The sequence below is a fragment of the Vigna umbellata genome, chromosome 3 (assembly GCF_029865625.1).
Source record: "Vigna umbellata cultivar VRB3 chromosome 3, Vumbellata_1.0, whole genome shotgun sequence".
Lineage (NCBI taxonomy): Eukaryota > Viridiplantae > Streptophyta > Magnoliopsida > Fabales > Fabaceae > Vigna > Vigna umbellata.
This window is the reverse complement of record NC_142167.1, coordinates 40,311,233-40,323,041: the sequence shown is the minus strand read 5'-3', so window position 1 is coordinate 40,323,041 and position 11,809 is coordinate 40,311,233.

The window sequence follows — 11,809 nt, the reverse complement described above, 5'->3', positions numbered from 1 at the left end:
TAATGAATATTAGCTTTGAACAATAAAGACGAGATCTCAAACTTGTAATCAATGAAAAATGTCTTATGAATGATATTGTCTGATGAAAAATGCACTAATCTCTATGTATCATATTACTTTTTACTTATAAGTGTCTAACGCTTCACAACGAATAAAAATATGCTTGATATTATCTAATATTAATTGAATGTAATGATCAACTGATACATTTATTATTGACACGATGTATGAAAAAATGTTTTGAACATATAGTGCAAGATAATGTTCATAAATGATCAAAACATTTAATGTGTCATTTAATGCATATATTATAAAAGTTATATTCTGCTTATATGATTTCTCCTTGTTTAATGTGTAGATCATAATTAAACAATGGGTTAATCAGAACAACTACATATGTTGATAAAGATGTTGAGAGAAGAAAAAAAATTATGGGAATGATCTAAGCATAAAATTCTACTTTGACATGTCGTACAAGCCGCGTTTTAATCAAGGTATGGTAAAGAATTGTACTTCTTCATGACAAGACAAGTGTGTCTGACCATATACCAAAAATAACTAAGAAGCCTACACAAGAGTCAACTCTACATCCGATAGTCATCTCCTCAGAAGGAGAGTTATGATGTGGAGAAATAAATTGAGGAAGAGAGAAGACTGACGAAGTAACGCTAATGATAAAAAGAAGAATAAATTATGATGCCCAAGATGGGATGAAAGAAATAAGAGAAGAAACGAAAAAGAGGTTGAAACTGTTAAGGTTGAAATGAAATGATGTAGAGAAATAAAGTTGAGAGCATATTGAAAAGAAGAGAAGAAAAGAGAGAGAACCTAAATTGAATATTCATTCTATTGCTCACCAAGCCTATACACATTGTATGAAGCTCTTCCATCCATAGGGAATAAAGAAGAGAAGGAGCATTCATATGAAAATTGGTTGAATATTCAACATAGCTACTACTTATAGCTTACATAGTCTATAACTCTTCAAGGAGAACAACTTCATCAAAGAGAAGAGAAGAGAAAAAGAGTAAGTACTCATCATACTGCTCGTCACGTGCATATCGTCTAAAGCTTCTCCATTCAAGAAGAATCAACTTCATTGAAGAGAAGAGATAACGAGCAAGCACATGTATGAAGATCGAATATCAACAATGTTTCTCTCCACACTTACATTGTCTAATGCTCTTCAACAAAGGAAACAACTTCCAAGACTGCACTTCATTATATTTATCCTCTCTAGAAGAGCTAAATTCAATTTGTAACTTTATAAGTGCCAGATTGTAATTGTAAACATATCCTCTCATTGAGAGTTAAGCCTTTGTACCTTGTAAATTATCCCTCAATGGATGTGTTGTATGTTTTAGAGAGAACTACAACACTTACAACTAGGAGTAGGTGATACTCAACTAGGCAACGTATCAAGTAGATACCAGAATTGTCTAGGGATGCCCGAAATGGCTAGAACACTCAAGTGCCAAGAGTGGCTAGAACACTTAGGTTCCAAGAGTGGCTAGAATACTCAGATGCCAAAAGTGGCTAGAATACTTGAAAACCAAGAGTGGTTTAGAATACTCAGACTAGACACGTTGTTGAGGAGAACAAGAGTGCGTGAAACTCAACTAGGCAGTGTATTAGTGAGATACAAGGAAAATCTAGGGATACCAAGAGTGATGAATAATATTGCAAAACCAGGAGTATGTTAAACTCAATTAGACAAGAGTCTAGGGATACCAGGAGTGGTGAATAATACTACACAACCAAGAGTGAATTAAACTCATATGTAATCTTTGAAAAAGATAAATGGAACCTCTCAAGAGTTATTGGGAGAGATTGGATGTAGCTTAGTTGAAATAAGCTAGTATAAAAAGCTTGTGTTTATTGCTTTATTTTATTAAATGTCTTTTTGCTTTCATCATAAGAAGACAACATCTGAACAAATTGCTTAAACTATTTATTTTCTTATATTCACTAAACGTTGATAATGTGGACTAAAACATAATATCAGTACACTTTTATTCAAACGTAAGGTACTTAAAGTATTTATTTGAAGACTTACACTTCCTTCTATCACTACAGTTAAAAAGTTATATAGGATGTTTCTTGTGAAACCTTTTTAAAACATACTTATGAAATCTAGTGTCTAAACAATGTCTTTAACTACTTATTCACATTTATTTATCAAACGCTAAATTGCGAAAAGAATTTCAAAACATTATTCACCCCACCTAATGTTTTCCTATGACTTCAGACTTGATATCACATTTAACCCTAAACTTTAAGAAATTGAGCTTGTGAGGTTTTCTCCTTGTACTACTCATCTCCCTTGTCTCCACCCAAGGTGGGACTTCAAACTCCACCCTTGAAGTCCTCACAATTTATTCCTTAAGTGAGTCCCTTTCTTGTGTAAGATTTCTCACTTCTTCAAGTGGACATACAAGAGAGATTTGTATATGGGCATGAAAAACAGGTAAAAGACAATAATGAAGGGTTGAATTGTATTTTAAAAACTTTTTGCAACTTTTTGCAACTATCATTTAATTATGTGTAGTCAAAGAATATGTTTTTATTGGTTAGATGATTTAAGAAAGATGTTAACAAACAAAGTTTAAAAAGTTCACCACTTAAAGTTGGTGTAGAAATTATAATATGCAATATAACAAGATAAGGAAGAGAAGAAATTACTCAAGATGTTTTTAGATTGGTTTGTTTGATAACATAAACAACATTTAGTTCTTAATTAACTAATTAAGTTTCACTATGCATACTACTACTAGGATACAAATAAGTATTCTTTTGGCTCTTAAGCACTCCTCACTAACTTGTAGGAGTATTGTTTTAGAATGTCGCTTCTCGTGCCTAACTTGTCATATATTCTTTAACAATTAGCTACTTTTGGCTAAAACCTCAATATTCTTTATCAACAAGGTACTTTAGCTAAGAGAAAGAAATTATTTAGGTTATGATCAAAAGATCACGAGGTTTGCTTTCTAGAGAGTGGTTGCATCTTTTGACATTCATAAGGTTAAGCACTCTCTTTTAGTTTGTTATACGAACACAATCGTGTTCTTACAAAGCTTGGGTACAAAATGATATTGACAATGTTTTATTACTTTGCAATTTGAACTACTTTAGTCTTTTTCTTTCCAAATGCTTTATACAAGCAGAGAAGACTAGAGGTGTTACAAATCCCTTTTTGGTCATTTAAAATCTTCCCACTCACTTAAATGTCTTCTTTACATATGATGATGAGCTTGGACATAGAAGATGCACTAAATGTGCTCCATTCATGAACTAAACACAATTATCTTCTTTGTTTCGGTGGATATTTTTGGGGACCGAGAGACTAACCTGCTGACGCGTCTGGGCCGCTCGCTCGCTTCCAAACTCCTCCTGTTGGCCGATCGGTGTTGGCGCAAACCGATCGGTCTCCTTCTTGACGAGGGGGATGTACCTGCAAAAGGTACTCCGACGCCCAAGTTAGGCGTGTGATTTGAAGAGCCTCGGCTCTTGGTTGAATATTTAGTGAATGATTATCACTATTGAGTATTTGAGAGTCATGTAGAGTAAGTGGAACGTACCTGGCTTTCGGCCCTGGCTTTGTATTTATAATTTACCTCATGGATCCTAAGCTGATATAAGCCCAATAAAATATAAACAGAATAAGATATAAACAGATTACCTGAATATCCGGTTGGTTGTTTGTAACCACTCGGTTAATATTTTATATTTACTTTTAGGGACCGAGAGACTAACCTGCTAACGCGTCTGGGCCGCTCGCTCGCTTCCAAACTCCTCCTGTTGGCCGATCGGTGTTGGCACAAACCGATCGGTCTCTTTCTTGACGAGGGGGATGTACCTACAAAAGGTACTCCGACGCCCAAGTTAGGCGTGTGATTTGAAGAGCCTCGGCTCTTGGTTGAATATTTAGTGAATGATTATCACTATTGAGTATTTGGGAGTCATGTAGAGTAAGTGGAACGTACCTGGCTTTCGGCCCTGGCTTTGTATTTATAATTTACCTCATGGATCCTAAGCTGATATAAGCCCAATAAAATATAAACAGAATAAGATATAAACAGATTACCTGAATATCCGGTTGGTTGTTTGTAACCACTCGGTTAATATTTTATATTGTACATTATGCCCCCCAAGTCCGAGTTAAGCGTTTGGCTTTAGTCGTGGTTAACTATAGGACTGATGAGTTTGAGGGAGGCTGCGTTTGCGGAATTGAAAGCGTTTTACTGCTCGACCTTCAACATTAACCGAGCGGGATTTTACCGCTCGTCCTTCAACAGAAACCGAGAGGAATTTACCTCTCGGTCTGCTACGTTAACCGAGAGGGCTTTACCTCTCGAACTTCGACATTAACCGAGCGGAATTTATCGCTCGTCCTTCAACAGGAACCGAGTGGAATTTACCTCTCGGTCTTCAACATGAACCAAGAGGGATTTACCTCTCGGCCTTTGACATTAACCGAGCGGAATTTACCGCTCGTCCTTCAACATGAACCGAGAGGGATTTACCTCTCGGCCTTCGACATTAACCGAGCGGAATTTACCGCTCGTCCTTCAACATGAACCGAGAGGGATTTACCTCTCGGCCTTCGACATTAACCGAGCGGGATTTACCGCTCGTCCTTCAACATGAACCGAGAGGGATTTACCTCTCGGCCTTCGACATTAACCGAGCGGAATTTACCGCTCGTCCTTCAACAGGAACCGAGAGGGATTTACCTCTCGGTCTTCAACATTAATCGAGAGGGCTTTACCTCTCTACTTTGATCGAGGAGTGCTTTCTAGTGAACGGGCTTTACCGTTCGGCTTTGAGAAGGCTTTACCTCTCTCCCGAGAGGGATTTACCGCTCGGTCTTTGACCTAGGAGTGCTTCCTAGGGAACGGGCTTTACCGTTCGGCTTTGAGAGGGCTTTACCTCTCTATTTTGAGCTAGGAGTGCTTCCTAGTGAACGGGCTTTACCGTTCGGCTTTGAGAGGGCTTTACCTCTCTCCCGAGAGGGATTTACCGCTCGGTCTTTGACCTAGGAGTGCTTCCTAGGGAACGGGCTTTACCGTTCGGCTTTGAGAGGGATTTACCTCTCTGTTTTGAGCTAGGAGTGCTTCCTAGTGAACGGGCTTTACCGTTCGGCTTTGAGAGGGCTTTACCTCTCTCCCGAGAGGGATTTACCGCTCGGTCTTTGACCTAGGAGTGTTTCCTAGGGAACGGGCTTTACCGTTCGGCTTTGAGAGGGCTTTACCTCTCTCCCGAGAGGGATTTACCGCTCGGTCTTGGACTTGATCGTTAATTATGAACTTTGCTGACGAAATTGGCAATCAGTGTTTGCAATAGGAGACTTCCCCTTCGTTAATGGAATTCTATGAAGTCCGTTTATGACTAGATCGTAGTCTGCACTTGCATAGTTGATGGCGTGGATTTTGATATATATTTCTTCAAGATGTTCATTGCTGAAAATTCTCATGATGATATATATTATGGTATATAACCGTATAATAAATGATTCGGTTACCAGATATTATGAATTGCACCGAATAAATAACATAGATAATAAACAAGGTATCAAAACCGTTTCGAGATTTTATAATATTGTTGTTGATAGTTATCTCTAACACAATAATTTATTTGGCTATTTGAATCATGCTAGAAAATGTTTCGGTTATAATAATTAGATAACTATATTTATAGTTATGTACTATATTATATATCATATATCATATAATATATTATGGATTATACTATATATTTAACATAAAAATAGTTGTTATAATATCTATTATCAATTAGATATTTTATGAAATATTCATATTTCAAAAAATACTTATCTTGTTGACGACGTCTCACGTAGAGATGATGATTCATCTACTGTAGTTTTTACTTTGTCGAAAGTTTCTCGTGTTGATCCGAAATAGTGATGTCGAGACCGAATGCTCGTCTTGGTTTCTTGTGGTTTCTAATAATCTTTCTGGTGCTTTGTTGTTCCTCCATGCTCCTCGTGGTCACCATTGGGTTTGACGCTCGGCCCCACGGTGGGCGCCAAAATGTTTCGGTAGATACTTTTAGGGACCGAGAGACTAACCTGCTGACTCGTCTGGGCCGCTCGCTCGCTTCCAAACTCCTCCTGTTGGCCGATCAGTGTTGGCACAAACCGATCGGTCTCTTTCTTGACGAGGGGGATGTACCTGCAAAAGGTACTCCGACGCCCAAGTTAGGTGTGTGATTTGAAGAGATCGGCTCTTGGTTGAATATTTAGTGAATGATTATCACTATTGAGTATTTGAGAGTCATGTAGAGTAAGTGGAACGTACCTGGCTTTCGGCCCTGGCTTTGTATTTATAATTTACCTCATGGATCCTAAGCTGATATAAGCCCAATAAAATATAAACAGAATAAGATATAAACAGATTACCTGAATATCCGGTTGGTTGTTTGTAACCACTCGGTTAATATTTTATATTGTACATTCTTTAAGCTACATCTTGATCATTAGATGTACTTATCTTTCTTTGAAAAAAAATTTCTTTACTTGAATTTACGTAAAGCATAAGCCGTATGAAGCAAATAAAATAATTTTCTAGGTTGACAAAGAAAACACTTGGGAGTCATGTAACAGACTAAACAATTGTTTAATCTAATAGACGAAATAATTGTTGAACAAATACTTACATCTACTATATGTTATGCTTTATTATTTTTAGAACTTAGTCAAAATCATGAAACTAGTGAAAAAAGATGAATAAATGAGAACTTATTATGAATGATGTAATTTACCTGTCATAATAAGTTGACTAATGACATTTTCATCATAAAAATAATAGTAATTATGACAAATAAAAGATGACCTGACATAATAAGAGAATAGGACAAATTTATTATCACAGGTGCAATGGATCCATAGTAAGTGAAACACAATGACATAAACATATTATAATGAAAAGTTATTATGATGGTGTTAAACTCGCTTTTAGTCGCATCAAAGCCAACAAACTCAGTTTCCCCACTAATGTAGTAAAGGGATAACCAAGGATCAATCCAAGGACTCAACTATGATTAAGCTTCAGAGTGTAAAGTTTAGTCTTGTATATTTACTACCTAATTATAAAAACAAGGTGGGGAAATAGAAAATGAAACAATGAAATTAAAAAGAATAAGAAAATTTGGTTAAGGAAAAAAATACGAACTAAAAGGAAAAATAAAAGAAAATGGAACTCTAAACTACCTAAAACAGAAATAGAAATTAAACTAATATGAGAATTACATGCAACTAAAATGACTTAAAACTAAAACTGGAAACAAGCAACTCAAATTGGAAATTTAAAAGCTATATGAACGAAAATGAAATTGAACTATAGAATCTTAATGCTGAAACAAAACAATACCAAATCAGAAAATTTAACATGCACAATTCAACTAATTCAAAACCTAGGGAATCAACACAGAATCAAGTTGATTACTATCAAAACAATAAAAAATCTCAAAGCAGAATTTAATTCACAGGTAAATGCACATTAGAGTGAATAAAAGAGTGTTACGAGTCTCAGGAAGACATCCTGTTAAGGTGAATCCCACCATGGGGTATTCTAGCTCATATTTCAGAACCTAATTTTGACTTTTTCCACTCATTCATTCCACCAGTATACAAAACACCTCTGAACTAAATCAACCAGAAATCATGAAGCAGAATCAAAGAATGCTATTTCTACAAAAGTAAAATCATGTGCAATCAAAAGATTAACAAAAGTATAGAACAGAATAGAAACACAAATTCAAATGAATCATGCATTGGACTCATCTCTGACTCGAGAAGACATCTCGAAAATGAATGCTCACTACGGAGTCATTTGATTCCAAAAAGGAATTGCAAAGATGCAGAGAATCAGAGTCCAATTCAATTTCTCAAACATAACAAGCACAAAAATCAAAAACAGTGAACAAAATCAAAACGCAAACAAGAAATGAGAAAGAAGCACGAAATTGCACTTTATTAACATGAGAAAGAAAATTACACACTACCGGATTCAACAATGCACTCACGGTCTGTCACTCTCGCAAGCTTATCGGTGAAATCCAGCAATCAAGAACTCTACTCCTACGAAAGCGTAAAAGCCCTAAACTAAAGACGAAATGTAAAATTGCAGAGTCTGGAAGTGTGTAAAAGTGTCTGTTTACATGGTGAAAGCCCTTTTATATAGGGTCTGAAAAGAATGAAAGAAAAAGGGGAAAAAGAAAATAGGAGAGGGGAACCTTGCTATGACGCTTCGAGCTCTCTGATCAGACGACTAGCCTTCATTTCGCTCCACAGCCCTCCGATCACCTTCTTCGGTCAGGTCCGGTCAGAGTCGAAAGCTTCTTCTTCTGCCCTAGCTCGAAGGTTCTACTCTCTTCTAAATGAATGTGCTTGAGAGAATGTTATTTTCTCAAATGAACTGCTCTGCAATGACCCCCAAAAGCTGCCTCCATTGAAACTCACCGTTTCACTTAAGCCCATACCAGCATTGGCAGCCCAATTATCCAATCAGCAGTAGTCTTCCAATTACAGCACCATTGTAGCAGGCCAGCGCTGCCTTCAATTTCACTTGCAGCAGCTTGATGTTAAAACAGTGGCCCAAAACAGCGGCCCAAATTCAATCCAGCAGCTCATTTCAATTCAACACCTCCTAATCAACTTCTATTATGGCCCAAATGTTGGCCCAATCTGTAAAAAAAATCAAACAGCAATTAAGAAAAAGAAGAGAAATTATGCAATTAAAACAAAACATTTTTATTGAAAGAATTTCAGAAAAATACTAATTTCCTAATTATTAATAACAGCTAAAAATTACACCTAAAAAACCTCTTTTATACTAGAATTTTATAAAACTAAATAATTAAGAGAAAAACATAAAACTAGCCTAATTCTAAGAAATTAAAAACTAAAGAAATCTAAGAAATGATTTTTAACAAAGAAAAATATGTAAATCTAGAGTGTTATTAGATGGGTAGAAGAGTACCTGACATAATAATTAAAGAGGACAAACTTATTATGATAGCTAAACCTCTCATAGTAATGCCTATGATATTAAGTCCACTTACTATGATGGACCCAATAATGTTTGTCATATAAAGTCCACTTACAATCTCTGAATACCTATCATAATAAGTTGAATTTACTATATAAAGTTTTTTGAAAATGTGTCATAATAAGTCCATTTATTGTGTCAACATTGTCAATTCATATCATAGTACGTTAGACATTGTCCAATTATGATTATTACTCGAATACATGTCATAGTAATTCATACTTACTACGACATGTTTTTATAGCATCATAGAAAGAGTACATTTTATTTGTTTTCCTGCAACTATGATACCAGAATAACCGTCATAGTAAACCTTTTTTACCTGTTATAAATTGTTGTGCATATAGTATTGTGTGTGTTGGACTTTTCTATAACATTGGAAAGATTTAAATCATGAGTCATGAATTGAGAGACTTGGCACTACTTCTAATCTAAATGAGTTTGTATATCTTTCGCCTTATATATTAACGATCTAGCTCATCTACATCAAAGTCACGTTCAAACTTAACTTTGTCATATAATTAAAGAGAAATAATACTTTGACATATACAATTTTTTTACATTTATTTTTGACAGTATTCTCTCTTATTTTTTACTTTCTTTTTTAGAAAATAATTACAAAAGTTTATTCTTTTATGACCATTTTAGCTTTATAATGTGTGTCAAATGAATGTAAATATGTGTCATTCATCCATTAAAAAATTCACTCTTTTATAATCAATTTTATTCTTGTAATCTTTGTCAAATGAATGTAAATATTCATCATCCTACCATTATTTATAATTAAATTTAGAAAACTGAGTTCAAAAAGTAAGTGAATAAAATACGTTTTATTTCTCAAAAATACATATATTTTCTTAAAAGTTTTAAATTTTTTTTAAAAATCCACTACTTTTGATTTCTGTAACATCCCAAAAATACAGCAATAAACCATATGATAGAATAATTACATTAATAATAATCCAGATTAGTCTTACACTAGAGACGAGCGTACGCTCATGGCCGAACAGCCTTACAGAAAGAGTTACAAATTAAAGTCGTACCTCACTACCCAAACTATCCGACCGGTTTACAAAATAACAATACCGATCGTTCCTACTTAAACAAAAGGAAAGGTGAGCGGACGTCCACCTTACTATAACTAGACTATTGCCCGAACGTCCTACTCTCCGGTCTTGACTTCGATTTCTTCCAAATTTTCTTCTTCCAACGCCTTTTCCAGCAGCTCGACTCCTTCTGCTCACATCCACAAGGATGATCATTGCAATGACAAGGACGGACGTACAAAACCAGACACGACAGGAAACGCAGGGTAAGCTTATGTAATTTAATTCATGCATAAACATACATTCCAAACAATCCAACAAAACAAAGTACATTTCATCATACATATCATACGAAGCCTAGTACTAGACTGACTGTCCGGACTGTATGAAATCTGTGTAGCTACAGGCGTTCATGCACCCGGGTGATGTAGTAACTGGAATACTCTCATCAGCTGCCACCCGAGGTTAATCCTATTCATCCAAAGTACCCCTAAGGACGGGACCTCCTGCCGTTTCCACACATGACCTACCCTCCTCTACGTGAGGACGAGTACTCACGAAACATCAGGATGAACTGCCAGCACTAGCATAACCACAGTCATACTTTACAAATCTCAATTCTCAATCCTGAGTCGTTCCTCCCTGGAATGCTCGTACAAATCCACAACATTCTATTCATCTCATATTTTCTTCATCATTCTTTATCAATCATCTCAAGTTTGTCTTTCATTACCAATCATTTTAGTTTTATCTTTCACTTTCAACCATTTCAATTTCCTATTTGATCAAAAATTTATAAAGACACCAGACCGAACGTAAATCCTCACTCAGAACGAGGACGAACACTTGAGACGAGAAAGATAGGTCTCCAGTTACAAAATAGAATAAGACCGAGAGGTTTACTGTCGGTTTGAGAGAGAACCGAGTGTAATAGATATAGCAAGGGACGAATGAACCGAACGTTCATTACAAAGTGAATCAATTATATGAACCGACTCTTGATAACTCTGACCGAACGCTGAAAAGACCTCGCCAAAGGCTACGACTCTAGGTTGGAACCAATCGATACAGACACTTCAAGATATTCCAACAATAATACTTAGAAGAATTCTCATGAAGAAAACGAACGCTTATGAATATTTAACTTATTTGATTTTACATCAAGAATTCCGAATGCCAGTAAATGACAGAGCACGGTAGAGAATAAAATTCTATTGAAGTTAAACGAACGCTATTTTTATCAAGATAGATTATACAAGACACGAGTACGAGCGCTTGGTGTAAGACCGAGCACTACTCAGTACGAGTGCTTTGTGTAAGACCGAGCACTAATGAACTTAAAATAAAAGGCCTGATAAATAGAATAAGATACTATCGAAGTAGTGTTTACGAACAACGAGAATATACCATTACATATATATATATATATATATATATATATATATATATATATATATATATATATATTGAGTTTATCAAAGGATACCCAGATACAACTATGCTTGGCCGAACGCTCAAGCATAGTATTACCACACGAGGACGCTCGTCCTCAACTAGGATTCTCTCCAAATGAAAGAATCCCATTTCAACTATGTTTACCAGAAAAACCGAACGGTCAATAACCATTCAGTTACGAACGTACACTTTCATATGAGAAATTTCATATTCAGAATCTATTTGTATTTATCCCCTTTC